Source organism: Leucopleurus acutus (assembly GCF_964270905.1).
Source record: "Leucopleurus acutus genome assembly, chromosome: 18".
NCBI lineage: Eukaryota > Metazoa > Chordata > Mammalia > Artiodactyla > Delphinidae > Leucopleurus > Leucopleurus acutus.
In genome coordinates this window covers 56266088-56284209 of record NC_139160.1, presented here as the reverse complement: position 1 = coordinate 56284209, position 18122 = coordinate 56266088, and positions in this window count along the sequence as shown.

Sequence of the window (18122 nt, the reverse complement as noted above, 5' to 3'; positions counted from 1 at the left end):
AGAGATTGCTTTGTGAGTTGTGCAAACTCCATACAAGTTCCTTTGGCAATATAATCACCTCACTGCCTCAAAAGCACAAAAAGAGTTCCTCTCTACTATCTTGAATCAATTCCATGGGAAAACTACCACACCTGTTGCAAAGGCTGGACTCTTAAATGCTCCTGTCTTTTAAATGCTGTCTCTGTGTGCTGCTCACTGTCTCTGTCTTCAACGACAACTCTCAGAAGGCCTGGGCAAGAAGACAGCACACTTAATCAGATTTAGTCTGGGTGCTAGATTCTGTTGTCTTCCAGCAAACATTTAACGAAGAGCAAGCATAAGCCCAAAAGCAAAATAAAATTAAGCTTATGGTCTTAATCTCTACTGGGTGTACTTCTGTAGCCACTTTTCACTCCTGTTTCAGTACTTTGGAGTTTTACCACACCGAACCAGAGTCCACTCACCCTGCCATGCGACAAAGCCAATCTACTGATACCAGGTTGGTGATAAGTATGGCATTTGTCTCAGGGCACAGCAAGGAGAACAGGCAGCTCATGCTCAGAAGACTGAACTCCATGACGGCTTTCGGGGAAGGGTTTTTAAAGGCAGTGTGAGGGAAGGGGTCATGGGGTGCAGGATCAACTCTTGGACATCCTTCTGATTGGTTGGTGGTGAGGGAACAGGGTGGCATTTCAGGAGTCAATAGCATCAATTTTCTGGTTTCAGGTAGCCCTCAGCATCAATTGTCTGAGGGCTACCTGCTGGTGGTCAGCATGCAGTCAACTTCCTCCACCTGGTGGTGGGGTTTTGGTGTCTGTAAAACAACTTAGGGAGGTATGTCAGACTTATCTTTACCTTTGAAACAAAACTGGGAGTCCCTGTGACTGATTTATTGTTTAAGTTATGGTTATTCTCCTGCCTGGCTGCCCTGTCTTTGTTTCTGCCTTCTTTACTTCTTCAAGCATTCACTGGTAGGGAGGTCACAGTGTATTTCCATAGCCTCTTTTCCCAATCAACAAGCGGGGACACAGAGGGGTCTGTCACTGGAGAGGGCCCTACATGGGCCTGCTCAGTTTCAGGAGTATAGCTCCAATTGGCTTTTAAGCCTTAGAATGCTCCAAATCATGGAACTTTTGGGCAACTTAGGTTGTATCCTCAGGCTTTTTTGTAGCCATGTACTTTTCCATCTCTGCTTAAGACAAAATACCTCTAGTTTTTTGAAATATCCATTTCTTTGGAATGTTTCTGAAAGCTGCAGGAAACAACCTAAATATACCAATATTATTAATTTTTCCTTCTATTTCACCAGCCTAAGCACGTGGACTGCCTTCCAACTTACAGCAGGAAACAATTTGACTCTTTTTCCACCCACCTCATATTGTGCATCCCATATTTTCCAGCCATCAGTATCTGAGCCCTTGCCACCCACTTTTTCCTTACCTCCAGCAAATCAAAATATTCCTTTTTTTTACATTTATGTTTGTTTGTTTACTCACTTATTTTTTAGATTGCAACTTTAACCTTTTTACCGTGCATACAGACCATCTGGGGAGCCTGTTAAAACCCAGGTTCTGAATCAGAAGGTCTGGTGTGGGGCTTGAGATCTGGCATTTCTAACAAACTCCCAGCTGTTATCAGTACTACTAGGACAGGACTACACTTTGCTTAAATTCACATGCAACACTACTTCTCTCTAGTAATTACTCTTTACTGGTGTTTTCTATTTAAGATAGCCAAATTTACTCTGGCTCATTTAAATAAAAGGGAATTCATGGTTAAACCACATGCCTAGAGTGACCTGGAGGGTTGAATCAAGAGACAATTGTCTGTTGCTCTAAGAACAAATCCCCGAATAATCCATAGGACTCAGCCATAGAAGGAGTTGCTGCCTTTGCCAAGATCGGGCAGAATACTAAATTTGTCACCATAAACACTGTTTCCAAATCCTGTGCCTCTCCAAAAATCAAGAAGCTGCTATCTAGCTCCTGGCTTCTAAACAAGATCACCTCTGCCATAATCCATAACAGCAAAATAGATTTTCCACTCCCTGTGCCTCTCAGTGCATAACTTATAACGAATCCAAGTTTCATGAGAGTGCATCTGATTGACAAAGCCTAAATAGCTCATCCTCCTAAATATCCACAGTTTGATTACAAAAACAGTATGAAATATAGTTCTTACATTTCTTCTTTCTTCCCTCTAAGAGCCTGGCATTGGAGTGTGATTGTCCACAGTCTTCATCTATCACAGTCAGGCTTTCCAAGAGATAGACAATGTCCAATAACTGCTTAGATGGCTAAGATAAGATAGAAAGGAAAAAACTTCCAATAGATTGATATGCAGTTATTTCATGAATTAATATAAAGTAATAGGTAGTATTTAAAGTCAAACTGGGACATCTATATTTACAAATTATAAAAAAAAAATAAAGTCTTTTACTCAAATAAAGTATTTAAGCCAGAAGGAGTAGTAAATAGATTTCTTAACTAAATACACCAGGTTAAAGGATTTCTCCCCCTGTGACAGCTTATTGCCAGGTAAGGTTTTATAACTATATATTACAAATTCAATCTCTAGATTTATAATTTTTATAAACTTAGGTTAAATAAATGATCTAGTTTTAAGTCTTATAAGCTCTGAAAATATTAAAATGATTTACTTTACATGCCAGATGTTAACAACCAAAATTTACATGGTTTTACCCAGAGAAGGGGAGCTATGAAAAGCCAATAACTGTTTTATGACCGTTATTCACAGGCATTAGGTTTGGTGCCCAAAAAGATTATACATGTGAAAGAGAAATATATCCTGACATTCAACATTTTAGAGTGTTTTATTATTTTTTTCTTTTCCTTTTTTGTTATTGTCTTTGATTTTACAAATGTACATTGCTTCATTTGATAAAGGCTAAGTCACTAAAACTGAAAGTAGAAAAACCCAACAAACGGTTAATTGCTCTGATTTGCTACTGATTAACATATTTATCAAATAATACAGCTGATGAAAATTTGGACAGCAGTTTAGAGATCTAAACATTTTGTAGATTTCCTTTATGTCATAGTCATATTTTGTTTTTATAGAACCAGCTGCATACTGTTTACTACCTAAGCTGAATACTTCAACTGTTAGGTTATTGCATATTTTACTGATTGAAATGAATATATTAGTAGTTAAATTTGCATATACACTGATTGCGCTGAATATTGTGCAAGTGTATATGTTGTTAAGTAAAAAAAAAAAGTGTTTAAGTAGGTACTTCTATTAAGGAGATTTAAAGCACGTGACTTAAAATTAACCCAGCCATGAAGATTTTACTTGTTACTTTTCTCTTAATCTGTTATTAACATGAAATTTTGCTCTGTTGTCTTTGAATGACATTATTGGTCACTTTAAAATAAAACTGTTGTTTTGATTTTCTGGTGTTTTTGTGAAGAGTGCTTGATTGCTTCAAGATAAAAAAAATCAAAACCTCATTGGCAATACATCTTTTGTGATTAATATTAATATAATGGAGATATACATTCTAATACTTTAACTCTTTTGTATAGTACAATTTAACTGAGATTTTTATTAATGTAATTGCTATGAACAAATGACTTGGAAGGATGGAAATTCTATTAATTTGCTCTCTACTATGTGCCAAGTTATCAAAAATATTTTTTTTCTTAATTCTCTCAGCAGCTGACATCATTTCACAGATAAGATAACAAACTCGAAGATGTTTAAATAAAGTCGCTGAAACCTACACACCATGTAAGTAGTGGAGCTTGGACTATAATCTGGAACCATCCAGATTCAAATCCTCTGGTTTCTATTCCACCATTTATGCCCTAGACTAAAAAAGGCTTTTTAAAGATTCAAATGTCTGTCACTTACTAGGTTTGTGTGGTTGAACACATTATTTACCTCCGTGTCTATTTCTGAAATTAAGATAATACTTGCCTATCACATCTCAGTCAATTTCTGTAAGGGGCATGAAATAGAACAAATTAAGGCTTTTTGAAAATCGTGAAGCACTCTATTATTTTAAGGTATCTTGAATATATTTCCTAGTCAATTGATTTATGTCATAATATAAAAATACACTTTTAGTGAGGAACTGTGCATTAAGAATGAGGAATAGAACCTACTATGTTCTCAGGAGTCAGTGTATAACTTAAGAAAATTAAGGGAAGCAATGATTTGCCTGCAGCATGATGTTGCCATATTTGCCACGGTCCTTGGGGTTCTTGCCTTCCCACATGCTGTTTCCTTTATTTGGAAGGTCCTTTGTAAACTCCAATCATTCTTTCATTTATGCCCTTTACCCCTAGAAAGACTTCCAGTCAATTCTCAACCTGCTTTACACCCCTGTTCCTGAAGCAGTGTGTGCATTTATGATCATGACATTTATAAAACTTTCATGTGATTGTTATTCTCTTTGTCTGTATAACTCTTGCCAGTGTGAACATCTCTGGTACATGGTAAATGCCCCAAAGTATTACCTAAGTGAATGAGAGTTTGACTATCTCCACTGTAATATAGCTATAATTAGGTGTTGTTTATTCTTCTTGTTTAACTTTAATGTTATATATTTTATTGTGACAAAAAACACGTAACATGGGGCTTCCCTGGTGGCGCAGTGGTTGAGAGTCCGCCTGCCGATGCAGGGGATGTGGGTTCGTGCCCCCGTCTGGGAGGATCCCACATGCCGCAGGGCGGCTGGGCCCGTGAGCCATGGCCGCTGAGCCTGCGCGTCCGGAGCCTGTGCCCCGCAATGGGAGAGGCCACAGCAGTGAGAGGCCCGCGTACCGCAAAAAACAAACAAACAAACAAAAAACCACGTAACATGAGTTCTTTACTCTTAATAGGTTTGTACAGCACAGTTTGTACTGTGCTCAGTACAGTACTCTTAAGTATAAGGACAATGTTGTATGGCAGATCTCTGGAACATTTTTGTTATGCACGACTGAATCTTTGTACCCTGAGCAATCTTGTCAGGAAAATAATATATGAGTAACAAAATTGAGTATAATATTGGATGAGTCAGATTTCTTTCTTTTTTTTTTTTGGAAAAATACTTTGCTATAATATTTTCCAATTTCATAACTGAGTATGGGTCACAAATCAATATTTTATATATATGTATTCACATTCACACATATGTGTGTATAGATATATACAGACATAAATGTGTATATATGTATACATATATATATGAATTACATTTTAATTTCCATAGCCAAGATACATTATATGATCTATAGAGAATTATAGAAATGTATTTTGGGGGTGAGAAAATAGAAAATTTTAAATATTGCAAAGATATAGTTAAACAAATTCCTGTTTATTTTATAATGATAGAATAATTTTATTCTCATTTTGCAAAGTAATTTTATATTACATTTATAATTAAAAATAATTCTATTTTACAAAGTTGTCAATATGAGTCATATCATGAATTTGGCACTTAAAATTTCTTCTAAAATTTATATTGAGCTTAAAATGTGAGGCAATGGGATTGGGAAATGAAAAAAATCTAGAGTTAAACATTCAACTGTTCTCAATAATGACGAAGGCCTGATTAATAAATTGTACTGCATTTAGAGCTCAATTATTAAAGCTGGCAACCTAATCAGAAAATCAAGCTGTACAACCTGTAGTGCAGCTTAAAACTCAGCAACTGTAACTTCAAAGAGTTCAGCTGTACCTGTGGAATTGGTGGTTGAATCATCGAAAATGCACTGTAATTAGTTGAGGAGAAAAATCCCACAGTGTTACAATATGCAGGTGAATCAGAAAAGATTCCTGGTGATTGCTAAATACCTGACTACTTTCTCAGCAACTATAGCTCTTGAATAATTCTCTAAATAAATATGGAAATGAAGTTTAATGAAATGAAATAGTGAATAGGAGATAGTCCGATAAATTTGGGAAAACTGGTAAAACTTGAAAGTAGCTGGATAATTTTCTTTTACATATGTTTACTGATCTACTGGACTTCTTAGTATTTACTGCATATTATTCTTTTTTTAAACATGTTTATTGGAGTATAATTGCTTTACAATGGTGTGTTAGTTTCTGCTTTATAACAAAGTGAATCAGTTATGCATATACGTATGTCCCCATATCTCTTCCCTTTTGCGTCTCCCTCCCTCCCACCCTCCCTATCCCACCCCTCTAGGTGATCACAAAGCACCGAGCTGATCTCCCTCTGCTGTGCAGCTGCTTCCCATTAGCTATCTATTTTACGTTTGGTAGTGTATATATGTCCATGCCACTCTCTCACTCCGTCCCAGCTTACCCTTCCCACTCCCCGTATCCTCAAGTCCATTCTCTAGTGGGTCTGTGTTTTTATTCCTGTCTTACCCCTAGGTTCTTCATGACATTTTTTCCCCTTAAATTCCATATATATCTGTTAGCATATGGTATTTGTCTTTCTCTTTCTGACTTACTTCACTCTGTATAACAGACTCTAGGTCTATCCATCTTATTACACATAGCTCAATTTTGTTTCTTTTTATGGCTGAGTGATATTCCATTGTATATATGTGCCACATCTTCTTTATCCATTGCTCTGTCAGTGGACGCTTGGGTTGCTTCCATGTCCTGGCTATTGTAAATAGAGCTGCAATGAACATTTTGGTACATGACTCTTTTTTGAGTTATGGTTATCTCAGAGTACATGCCCAGTAATAGGATTGCTGGGTCGTATGGTAGTTCTATTTGTAGTTTTTTAAGGAACCTCCATATGGTTCTCCATAGTGGCTGTATCAATTTCCATTCCCACCAACAATGCAAGAGGGTTTCCTTTTCTCCACACCCTCTCCAGCATTTATTGTTTGTAGATTTTTTGATGATGGCCATTCTAACCGGTGTGAGGTGATACCTCATTGTAGTTTTGATCTGCATTTCTCTAATGATTAGTGATGTTGAGCATCCTTTCATGTGTTTGTTGGCAATCTGTATATCTTCTCTGGAGAAATGTCTGTTTAGGTCTTCTGCCCATATTTGGATTGGATTGTTTGTTTTCTTTGGTATTGAGCTGCATGAGCTGCTTGTAAATTTTGGAGATTAATCCTTTGTCAGTTGCGTCATTTGCAAATATTTTCTCCCATTCTGAGGGTTGTCTTTTGGTCCTGTTTATGGTTTCCTTTGCTGTGCAAAAGCTTTGAAGTTTCATTAGGTCCCATTTGTTCATTTTTGTTTTTATTTCCACTTCTCTAGGAGGTGGGTCAAAAAGGATCTTGCTGTGATTTATGTCATAGAGTGTTCTGCCTATGTTTTCTTCTAAGAGTTTAATAGTGTCTGGCCTTACATTTAGGTCTTTAAACCATTTTGAGTTTATTTTTGTGTATGGTGTTAGGGAGTGTTCTAATATCATTCTTTTACCTGTAGCTGTCCAGTTTTCCTAGCACCACTTATGGAAGAGGCTATCTTTTCTCCACTCTATATTCTTGCCTCCTTTATCAAAGATAAGGTGAGCATATGTGCATGGGTTTATCTCTGGGCTTTCTATCCTGTTCCATTGATCTATATTTCTGTTTTTGTGCCCATATCATACTGTCTTGATTACTGCAGCTTTGTAGTATAGTCTGAAGTCAGGGAGCCTGATTCCTCCAGCTCCGCTTTTCGTTCTCAAGATTGCTTTGGCTATTTGGGGTCTTTTGTGTTTCCATGAAATTTTTTGTCTACTTCTGTGAAAAATGAAATTGGTAGTTCGATAGTGATTGCATTGAATCTGTAGATTGCTTTGGAGTATAGTCATTTTCACAATGTTGATTCTTCCAATCCAAGAACATGGTATATCTCTCCATCTGTTTGTATCATCTTTAATTTCTTTTATCAGTGTCTTATAGTTTTCGGCATACAGGTCCTTTTTCTCCTTAGGTAAGTTTATTCCTAGATATTTTATTCTTTTTGTTGCAATGGTAAATGGGAATGTTTTCTTAAATTTACTTTCAGATTTTTCATCATTAGTGTATAGGAATGCAAGAGATTTCTGTGCATTAATTTTGTATCCTGCTACTTTACCAGATTCATTGATTAGCTCTAGTAGTTTTCTGGTGGCATCTTTAGGATTCTCTGTGTATAGTATCATGTCATCTGCAAACAGTGACAGCTTCTGCCTCAGTTATTCTGCTATTGATCCCTTCTAGAGAGTTTTTAATTTCATTTATTGTGTTGTTCATCACTGTTTGCTCTTTAGATCTTCTAGGTCCTTGTTAAACGTTTCTTGTATTTTCTCCATTCTATTTCCAAGATTTTGGGTCATCTTTCCTATCATTATTATGAATTCTTTTTCAGGTAGACTGCCTATTTCCTCTTCATTTGTTAGGTCTGGTGGGTTTTTGCCTTGCTCCTTCATCTGCTGTGTGTTTCTCTGTCTTCTCATTTTGCTTAACTTACTCTGTTTGTGGTCTACTTTTCACAAGCTGCAGGTTCTTAGTTCTCATTGTTTTTGGTGTCTGTCCCCAGTGGCTATGGTTGGTTCAGTGGGTTGTGTAGGCTTCCTGGTGGAGGGGACTAGTGCCTGTGTTCTGGTAGGTGAGGCTGGATATTGTCTTTCTGGTGGGCAGTTCCACATCTGGTGGTGTGTTTTGGGGTGTCTGTGGCCTTATTATGATTTTAGGCAGCCTCTTTGCTAATGGATGGGGTTGTGTTCCTGTCTTGATAGTTGTTTGGCATAGGGTGTCCAGCACTGTGGCTTGGTGGTAATTGAGTGGAGCTGGGTCTTGGCATTGAGACGGAGTTCTCTGGGAGATTTTCGCCATTTGATATTACATGGAGCTGGGAGGTCTCTTGTGGACCAGTGTCCTGAACTTGGCTCTCCCACCTCAGAGGCACAGCCCTGATGCCTATCTGTAGCACCAAGAGCCTATCATCCACACGGCTCAGAATAAAAGGGAGGGAAAAAAAATAGAAAGAAAGATGTAGATAAAATAAAATAAAGTTATTAAAGTAAAAAATAATTATTAAAAAAAATTTTAAGTAATAAAAACAAGAAAGAAAGAACGAAGAGATCACCAAACCAAAAAACATATCCACCAATGATAACAAGTGCTAAAAACTATACTAAACACAAAAAATGGACAGACAGAACCCTAGGACAAATGGTAAAAGCAAAGCTATACAGACAGAATCACACACTGAAGCATATACATACACACTCACAAAAAGAGAAAAAGGGAAAAATATACATTTATCATTGCTCCCAAAGTCCATCTCCTCAATTTGGGATGATTCGTTGTCTATTCATGTATTCCACAGATGCAGGGTACATCAAGTTGATTGTGAAGCTTTAATCTGCTGCTTCTGAGGCTGCTGGGAGAGATTTCCCTTTCTCTTCTTTGTTCGCACAGCTCCTGGTGTTCAGCTTTGGATTGGCCCTGCCTCTGCATGTAAGTCACCGGAGGGCGTCTGTTCTTCGCTCAGACAGGACGGGGTTAAAGTAGCAGCTGATTCGGGGGCTCTGGCTCAGTGAGGCAGGGAGGAGGGAGGGGTACAGAATGCAGGGCGAGCCTGCGGCGGCAGAGGCCAGCGTGATGTTGCAAAACCTGAGGCGCGCCGTGTGTTCTCCTGGGGAAGTTGTCCCTGGATCACGGGACCCTGGCAGTGGTGGGCTGCACTGGCTCCCGGGAGGGGAGGTGTGGCGAGTGATGTGTGCTCTGACACAGGCTTCTTGGTGGCTGCAGCAGCAGCCTTAGCGTCCCATGACCATCTCTGGGGTCCATGCTGATAGCTGCGGCTCGCGTCCATCTCTGGAGCTTCTTTATGCGTCGCTCTTAATCCCCTATCTTTGCGCACTGGGAAACAAAGAGGCAAGAAAATGTCTCTTGCCTCTTCGGCAGCTCCAGACTTTTTCCCGGACTCCCTCCAGGCTAGCCGTGGCGCACTAGCCCCTTCAGGCTGTGTTCACGCTGCCAACCCCAGTCCTCTCCCTGCGCCCCAACCGAAGTCTGAACCTCAGCTCCCGGCCCCTGCCCACCCTGGCGGGTGAGCAGACAAGCGTCTCAGGCTGGTGAGTGCTTGTCGGCACCAATCCTCTGTGCGGGAATCTCTCCACTTTGCCCTCTGCACCCCTGTTGCTGGGCTCTCCTCCGCAGCTCCAAAGCTTCCCCCCTCCGCCATTAGCAGTCTCCGCCCACGAAGGGGCTTCCTAGTGTGTGGAAACCTTTCCTCCTTCACAGCTCCCTCCCACTGGTGCAGGTCCCGTCCCTATTCTTTTGTCTCTGGTTTTTCTTTTTTCTTTTCCCCTACCCAGGTATGTGGGGAGTTTCTTGCCTTTTGGGAGGTCTGAGGTCTTCTGCCAGCGTTCAGTAGGTGCTCTGTAGGTGTTGTTCCACATGTCGATGTATTTCTGATGTATTTGTGGGGATGAAGGTGATCTCCACATCTTACTCTTCTGCCATTTTGAAGCTCCTTCCTGCATATTATTCTTGTTCTTTAAAATACCTTCGGTTTTTATTTTTTGGTCATTAAATGTCTTCCCACTAGAAATTTGCTCAAAAGGTAAAAATTCTTTCATCCAGAAGAATTAACCCATAGGAATACAGTATTTGCATCCCTTATCTCAATAGACTGATTAACTATACCACGTATAATTTAACAACAACAAAAAAGTATAAACTTTTTAGAACATTTCTATATGGATGACTAGCCATCTGACTTATAATGGAGATTCAAAAAAGAATTCCTAGAGTTTGAAAGTCCTGGATATAGAAAGTTTCATTACTGTGGAAGGTCAAAAGATTTAGCTTTGTTTCTAAAATTTCAGCTGGGAAACGTAGAGAAGTACATTTGTGGATATGTGGAAATTCAAAATCTATACAGTACGTTTTCTTTCAGTTAAGAAATTTATGTTTGCATGTTCAAGTTCTACACTTGAAGAAAACTTTCCCAGTTTCAATTGGATTATTTAAATATCAGTTGTCAGTGTTCTCTCAGCTGATACTCCATGCCCTGAAAAAAATTTATAAAATCATCTTAATATGATCAAGTTACAGATAAGCACACACCGTTGTTTTTTTAAGAACTCTAATGTTTTATAATGATTAAACATTTGTCATGTCAATCCCGCCCCAAAATAAATAATCATTTGGTTCTATTGTCACAAACCGTATTTTTAAAGTCCTTAAGAATGGAAATTTGGAGTCAGAAGAATTCTTTAGTTCTTTTCCCTAAATCTCTAGACTGGGAAACACAAATTCAAATGCCTGTAGGATCTGGGCAGGTCATATAAAAGAGTGAGATTTGAAGACACAATGAAGACACTGATGGGACTTCTGAAAAATTATAGTAGGTCTGCTCTAAAGGGGCAAATGACCCTACTTCAGCTGAATGTTGCCATTCAATCTAATAAAAGAAGCAGTTTCTGTGCTGCAGTTTTTTTGAGAGAAACCAGAAAACATTATTTTTATTTTGAAATCATGAATTAATTATTGCCTACGTTTTAAAAAAAAAGAAATAGCTGTGCAGTCCCAATACAATACAACTGCTGTCTACCAGTTTACAAACTTTTCTCTAAATGGAACCCTACTATAGACGTCATCCTCCATAGACACAGTGACAAGATGGGGCATTGACTACTTCATGAAATAGTTCCCTTAACTAACAGTCAACTCTGTCAGAAGTCTTTCCTTACCACAATTCAGAATTCTAAAGTAGAAAGGTCAAAGAATGGTTCAACTCATTCTCTTATTTTAAATGGGAAAACTGAGACCCAGAAAGTTCAACTCCTTCACCCAAAGCCATATAACTATTTAATAAGAGATCCAGAAAAAAAAAAAAAAGGCAACTAAACCTACCATGTGAGAAACTCATGGTGGATGCCCTCATATGCGTTATAATATTTCATCCTTAAACAATTCTGTGATGTCAATACTCTTAGCCACATTTTACAAATAAATAACCAGCTTCAGGTCAATTGCCCATTATTACACAGCTACTAAATAGCAGAGTAATGATCCGAACCATGTTCCTTAATTCCCAGCCCAGGTCTTTCCATATTTTGCTACCAATTGTTGCATTAAAAAAAAAAAAAAGTAGATTTCTATCCTATGAGGAATAAAAAAATCTCTTTGGAAAAAGCTTCAGATTAGGGTTTTTCATACTATTTCCTCTTTACTACTCATATTGATTTGTATTTATAGTAGACAGGTGATTTAACATTGTAAATGGTGGCAGGCTTTTGGTTATTTCAATCATTATCTGATAGAATAATTATATTATTCTATTAGTACTGATAGAATAGTACTGTAGTACTGATCTTTGGTTAAACCTGAAGAGATAACACTGCTATTTCCTGCTGGGCACAAAGGAGCAAGATAGATAGACATTTAAACCTAGTTTCTCCAAAACAGTTAGGCCTCAGAGTGCACTGCTGCCAAATGTCATTTTAGTCACTACAGCACATCCTAGCTGGGACGCACACGTGAGAGCTTCAGCTGACAACAGACACCAGTGGGAATGGGCCCACCAGTGCAGGGACAGCCGTTTTCCCTGCATTCAGGAATTGCTCATTGATATGACAAAATATACGCAAGGTGAATTGTTCTTTAACACTATGGGAAGGGTTGTAATCCCTTAGGCTAAATATAGTTAACAAACTTTGGTGGTTGATATCTATTTTTCCTAATGGTGCCAATCATCCTAATTAAGCAGATACTAGGTGAAACCAAAATAAGTATAAAAGAACTAGCATGAAGAACTCAGATTTATGACTTGCTTATAACAGGAGTTAAGAATAGAATTTATATGACAACGGTAACTAATGTGCTAAAAACAAATGTTAACACTTCAGTAAATACATTTAGGAAAACTTATCTAAATTTGGTGACCCTACTTACTTTATCACACCTCACTAGTTATTTCTTTCCTTAGACATAACAATTTGCAATGCTTTATTTTGATGCATGTAAATAGTCTCTCTTTTCATATTAGAATCCAGATGAGATGAAGGCAGAGGCCTTGTCTGATTTGTTGATCAGAAAGCTTGGCACAGAGTTTAATAAAAAATAGTGAATTAATTAATAATGCAAAATGCAACATGGAAGTTGCTCTGGGATAAAGGAATGTTAAGTAATCATTCTTAATCAGAAAGAGTTCAGATAGTGATGGATATATCAAAACTGATAAGAAATGAAAGTTATTCAGTAAGAAAAACAAAATAATATTTAGAATTTTCAAACAGTTGAAAGAAAAATAAAAACGAACACAAGAACAATTCAGGAAAGTAGAAAGGAGAAGGAAAAACAAGCAAACTTGCTATGAAATTAGTTTATCTAAACTTTAAGTGGCAAGGGGTGATGGGAAAGAATAGAGTGAAAATATTCTCCATTGATCCAGAGTAACTGGGAAGTCAGACAAGGCATGGTAATTGTCAACAGTCATATTAGGCCAGTAGGCTATATTTAATACACTTGATCATTCATATATTACAGAGTCAGAAAGAAGCTACCATACAAAGATAAATCATAATCTATAGTCCAATAGGTAGAGGAAATAGCAAAATTTCTCTTTAAGACCAGCAAATATGTGTATGCATGTTCTAGGTTTTAATCTCTCTTTTTTCATGTTTTAAATGGTTATACACACTGCTAATTATTTTAACACCTGCCTCCTTAAAATATTAGGGTGAATTCTAATTAGAGGATGGTTTGAGTACAAGATCCATACACTTCACTGCAAAAGCACTTACCTAATGTAATATATTTCTTACCCAATGTTCCCTAACTTAGTTTTTTCCATCTTTCTTCCAAGATGATCTTATAAATTTTTTAAAAATAAAATAAAAGTTGTTTGAATTGTCAGTCTCCCATCCTAGTTTATTTTTTCCATTTTTCTCAGAATAATCTAATTTATTTTTATATCCAAACCCTCCAAATCATCCAGCAATGTTTTGGTGCCTGAATACATTTATCTTCATCATCTCTCCCCCAAAACTTCTCCGTCTAATCAATATCTTCATCCTTTTGTAGACGTAAAACCTCCTTTATCTAGGAGATATTTGGCTTAAGGAAGTAGGCCAGCTAGAAGCAAGACTTTTAAAAAATTAATTAATTAATTAGTTTGCATTGGAGTATAGTTGATTTACAATGTTGTGTTAGTTCCAGGTGTACAGAAAAATGATTCAGTTATACATACATGTATATCTATTTTTTTCAGATCCATTTCCCTTATAGATTATTACAAATTATTGAGTACAGTTCCCTGTGCTATACAGTAGGTCCTTGTTGGTTATCTATTTTATATATAATAGTGTATATATGTTAATCCCAAATTCCCAATTTATCATCCCCCCTTTCCCCTTGGTAACCATAAGTTTGTTTTCTATGTCTGTAAGTCTGTTTATGTTTTGTATATAAGTTCATTTGTATCATTTTTTTTTTTTAGATTCCACATATAAACAATAACATATGATATTTCTCTTTCTCCATTTGTCTTATTTCACTTAGTATGATAATCTCTAGGTCCATCCATATTGCTGTAAATGGCATTATTTCATTCTTTTTATGGCTAAATAATACTCCATTGTATAAATATGCCACATCTTCTTTATCCATTCATCTGTTGATGGCAAGCAAGACTTTTGTTACCTCTAGTTCCTAAGGAGCTATTACGCTAGACATCAATCAAATAAAACACAAATTACATACATTTTTCTCATGTGGAAAATGCCCTTGTGGATTTCTGGTTAAACATGATGGATACATGGATTTACCTCTGCTCTCTACTGAACTTCTTCTATGATGGTGGCAGTTGGAATAAAGACAAATAATTAAAGACAACTACAGAGTGAATGATACAGTAACAGAAGATGAGAGATGTCAACAAAACTTTGGAAATTAAAAAGTATTTGGGGAAGTGATAAATGAATAGAGTGAAGAAAACAATGTCAAAGAAAAGCAGGGCTTCCCAGGTGGCTCAGTGGTTGAGAATCTGCCTGCCAATGCAGGGGACACGGGTTCAATCCCTGGTCCGGGAAGATTACACATGCCGCGGAGCAACTAAGCCCATGCGCCACAACTATTGAGCCTGTGCTCTAGAACCTGTGGGCCACAACTACTGAGCCTGTGTGCCACAACTACTGAAGCCTGTGCGCCTAGAGCCTGTGCTCCACAAAGAGAGAAGCCACCGCAATGAGAAGCCCGTGCGCCGCAACGAAGAGTAGCCCCAGCTTGCCACTAGAGAAAGCCCATGCACAGCAATGAAGGCCCAATGCAGCCGAAAATAAATAAATAAAATAAATAAATTTATTTAAAAAAAAAAGAAAAGCAAGCTTTTTACTCTAGGTTTCCATCTATAACAGGAAGTTGATAATAGTACCTATTTCTTTATGTTATTTTTTGAAGGAAGTGAGCTAATGCATGTCAATCACCTAGAAATTAGAGCATTTATCTCACTCACAGTAAATATTCAATAAATATTCACTGCTATTATTAAGCTGTTGTCATTCTATCCAACTCAAAAAATATCTAGTTTCCCTGCCAGAGTAACTGGTATTTAAATAAAACATATAAAGTCTCACGAATTGACGAGGAAAGCACAAGGGAAATAGAGGGTGCATACATTCTTGGAAGGCTGGGAACTCCATAAGGTGATAATTTAAAACTTGGCATTTTTGCAAATTTTTAATCTAGATCTAGATATGGATATTGATATCCATATCTAGATCTAGATCTATTTCAATTAGGCAACCAATATAGAATTCTAAAAAAAATAATGGTAAGGCAGTAAAATATTTAATTTTCTTTACAAATGTGTTAAGCTTTTCAACAACCAAGGAAAAAACCTGAGAGCTACTACTTCTTGTAAAGAACCTTGTGAGCCATGAGAAAAACGATGTCTGTGGTTTGACTGAGAGGTTGATGTTCATAAAAACATGTAGTGAAAATTTCAAGTCTTCTCATTGACCGTGTTCTACATTAAGGTCCAGGAATTCTTTCCTCTTGTCTGCCTACCTTTACCCCAGACTCCTAAATTTGTTATTCCTGATATCCTGAAATTACTTTCATTTCATCATTGCGCTATTATATTAGCAGTGATTCCTTAGAGAAGCTTCACATTTCATCTGCTAAATTTGAAGTACAAGAAAAGGCAAGCAGTACTTCATAACTATCAGTGAAGGCAAGGAGAGGTCACAGGCTACACAGGGAGGCATGTTGATGGGTGGGAGAGGGGCTGAGGCAGTGCTGCTGCAGGGTTGCTCCCTACCAAGCCCATCCCTAGGTTCTCAATCATACTCAGGTGGACAGGCAAGTATGAAATGGAAAGATGCTTTCTAAAGTTTATGATCTAAACTTTCTAAAGTTTCCTTATAAATAACCATTTCTGAAATCATTCAAAGTAATAAAAACAGAACTGATATATTTTCTCATCTAGAGGAGAAAACAATGAATGCCATTAGCAATGTATGGTCTGTGCCCAATTATTTGATACATATAACCTTTCAGGGTAAGACTAATTATAAAAATCAAATGGTTACATGTATATGATCTCTACAACAGCCCCAAACTGCTCTTTTTGATTATCCCCAAATCCCTAATTTAGTCAAACACATCCTTCCTGTATAGCCTATGTGGAATTGTGGATTGCCAGCCCACTCAAAAGTCTTTACAGACCTTCTAAGCCACTTGCTTACTTTCCCTTCCCACAAAAGAGGTACAAAATCCTGCTGCTTTCATAGCTCTCTACTTTTTGGCTCTTCATGAGAATCAGTAAAATAGTTACGCAAGCGTTTTCTCGTGAGCTCATAGGTCACAGTGAGAGCTGTGTAAACTGTGCAAACTGAGCTGTGCAGACTTTGGAAAAATCTACCGATCTCATCAGGAGACTTGTGATGTATGTTTGTTAACCAGCACAGATCTTGGCACAGACTTGATATTCAATACATTTTAAGTGAACAAATTAACAAGTTTGATTGGTCTCCCTCACTTCTGCTTTCATCCTACTTTGTGTAATCAATGTCACTGCTCAAATAGTTTCTAAAACACAAATCTAATTATGTCTCTTCCCTGCTTAATGTCATTCATAAGCTCCCCATCATCTACTGTCCTGTTTCTCAAATAATGGTATGGGTTAAAATAACCTGCAGACCTGGTAAAATTTCAGAATCCTGAGTTTTAACCAGACCCGCTAAATGAGAATCTTTGGAGTGTAAGTTCCCGGATTTGCATTTTTAATGAACTCTCTAAGGTTATGTTTGCATGCTAAATTATGAGAACTACTGACTCGCAGGAAAAATTTAAGCTGGTTAACATGTTTTGTGAGTCACACCATTGTTTAGCCCTTAAATTTCTAGTCCCAACTCCCACATTGCTGATCTGCTTTACTGATTTTATACCAACTATACTGTACAGTTTTTATTTCTCCAAGCAAATGATGCTCTCTTCCTGTTTTTGAATTTGTTTCTTCTTTTGCCCAGACATTCTTTTTCCCTTTTTACTCTTAAAAACTCAAATTTCATATTTCATAATCTAGCTCAGGTATAATCTCTTTCCCAAAGCTAATCTAGTGTCCTATAAACTGTGATAGAATTGATCACTCCCTCTTACGATACTCCTGCATATTATTATAGCTACCTGGGATTCTCATAGGGTATTGTAATGTGTTTATATTTCCTCTCCTAGACTTTGAGTGACTTAAGTCTAGGGCCTATGTTGTATTCTCCTCTTTAAACAAATCCCTAACAGACCCAGGACTTTAATACATTTTGCATGGGTATCTGGTGGATGATTACATGCATGCAGTGTTTTTCTTTTCATTTTTCCTGTCAGAATTATCTCTGAAACACAAATCTGTTCATGGGGAATTCTTCTTCTAAAATGCTTCTTAAATAATAATGCTTCTTAATCTTCTCATTAAGAAAAGTAGAATCCATATTGAAGAAGATACTGATTTTTACTCCCTAATACACTGGTGTTAACAAATTAGAGATTAAATTAGAAATTAAAACTTTAATGTGGAGAAGCATATCAAGATGTGCTAGTCATGTGTTTTCTATTCTTTAAAAGGAAAGCTGCTTAAGCTGCTTCTAAACTAAGATTTAATTTTTAATATGTTGCTCATTTAAAAAGAAAACACAACGTTAATAAGGGAAAGTAATGTTTGTTTATTCATCTATCCTCTTAAATGCTTATACAAAGTACTTCCAACTTCTCTTT